The sequence below is a fragment of the Platalea leucorodia genome (assembly GCF_965183815.1).
Source record: "Platalea leucorodia genome assembly, chromosome: 31".
Taxonomy (NCBI): domain Eukaryota; kingdom Metazoa; phylum Chordata; class Aves; order Pelecaniformes; family Threskiornithidae; genus Platalea; species Platalea leucorodia.
Window position 1 is genome coordinate 311,074 of NC_138853.1, and position 1,851 is coordinate 312,924.

At 47.4% G+C, this 1,851-nt stretch overlaps 1 pseudogene across 1 annotated transcript; it reads right to left on the reverse strand.

The window, feature by feature from the left end:
• Nucleotides 1-258: 258 nt before the first annotated feature.
• On the reverse strand, nucleotides 259-1,221 carry LOC309601305 (olfactory receptor 6M1-like; annotated as a pseudogene). The gene has a single exon. The product of its transcript is annotated as an olfactory receptor 6M1-like (transcript).
• Between the last annotated feature and the right edge of the window lie 630 nt (nucleotides 1,222-1,851).

Below are 1,851 nucleotides of genomic sequence, written 5' to 3' on the forward strand. Positions count from 1 at the left end.
TGCTTGTTGCTTTCTGTCTCGGTTTCCACACGTAGAAAATGCCATTGTGGTATTCAGCAGGGTTTGTAAAGTGCTTGTAGGTCATTTCAAAGGCATTGCTAGGTAAGGCCTTCTTATGGTGATCTCTTGCAGGAGAGCACCTGGTGTGATATTCATTTCAGGAATCTTTACACTGCTAAGAAAGAAAGGCCTCATACCTGCAAATATTTCATCATCATGTGTTTGCCCTCCCCACCCCTCTCCCCTTTCAAAATCCACCTACAAAAACTTTTCTGAGATGGAAAAGTGTTGCCTGAAGATGATCACCTTTCTCTTCAAGCATGCCTTGAGGGCATCTTTCATCATCTGGTTCCTCAGGCTGAAAAGAAAGGGACTCATCAAAGGAGTTACCACTGCACTGAGAAGGGCCACTGCCTTGTTGTAGGATATGTGGTGACTTGAAGGCTGGACATACATGAATATGCAGCTGCCGCAGCCCAAGATGACAAAGGTGAAGTGAGAGGAGCATGTAGAGAATGCCTTGTGCCGTGAGGAAGCTGAGGGCAACCTCAGTATGTTGTTAATGATGTAAAGGTAGGACACTGCTGTCATGCCCAAGTAGCCAAGTAGGATGATGGATGAGGCCATGAAGGTGATCAGCTCAACAATCTGTGTTTGTGCCCAGGACAACTTGATCAAAAGCACGCCGTCGCAGAAGAAGTGGTCAATACGATTGGCATTGCAGAAGGGCATCCTGGCAACCAGGACAGTGGAGACAATGGTGGCCAGGAAGCCTGCAGCCCACGAGCCCAAGAGTAGCTGAAGGCAAAGCTGACCGTTCATGAGCATGGGGTACTGCAGAGGGTGGCATATGGGCACATAGCAGTCTTAGGACATGAGAGCCAGAAGGACAAACTCGATGTAGCCCAGAAGGGAGTAGAAGTAGCCCTGAGTTAAGCAGCCTGGGAAGGAAATGGCTTTGCTGCCCATCAGCAAGTTTCCTATGGCTTTGGGTACGATGGATGTAGCGATAAAGATGTCCAAGCAGGAGAGGTTACAGACGAAAAAGTACATGGGCCTGCAGAGGTCTCTTCCAGGCAGAACGAGGGCAATGATGAGCAAGTTTCCCACTAAGATCACCAGGTACGAAGCCAGGAGAGGGATTGCCATTAGGCGCTGCTGATGGTGGCGGGAGGGGAAGCCCAAGAGAAGGAACTCTGTGACAGTCGTGTGGTTCACCATTTCTGCATCGGAGCTGCAGTGAGCAAGGGCAGATGGTCAGTGGAGGAAACAATGCTTGAGGAGGTTACAAGGAGATGAGACAGAGCGAAAGAATGTAGAAGGACGAGAAAAGGCGTTCATGGAGACATTCATGCAAAGGCTGGAAGGAAAACAGAAGAGAGGAGAGAAGAATCAACCTAGAGCAAGAAGGACCCATTTTACGCACTAGGAGCAAACTTAGAGTGGGGGTTAGAGCAGGAATCCACTATAAACATGATGCAAGTTATTGTATTTGAGCTCTTTACCCAACAGTCCCTTTACAGGCAGTGGGGAAAAAATAGATGTTTCTCAACCGTTTTTATTCTAATCTATTTAAAGGTATCTTTTAGGATGAGCTACAATGCATTCTAGTGCAAGACAAAACAGCGCAGCCAAGTGCCTTTAACCTTTTGGTTAGGACAGAAAGAGAGAGAAGGCGGCATGAAGATGGTGAGAAATGATGGGGCGTGTGGGAAGTAAAGGTAAGAAGGCGAGTGAGAGAAGAGGAAAGTTTTATTCCCTGGGAAAGGTTTGGTTTTCAGGGAAAACCAGAGCCAAAAAGGGAGAAGACAAACATCCCGTGTTTAAAACTAGTCCATTTTCAGGACTGTC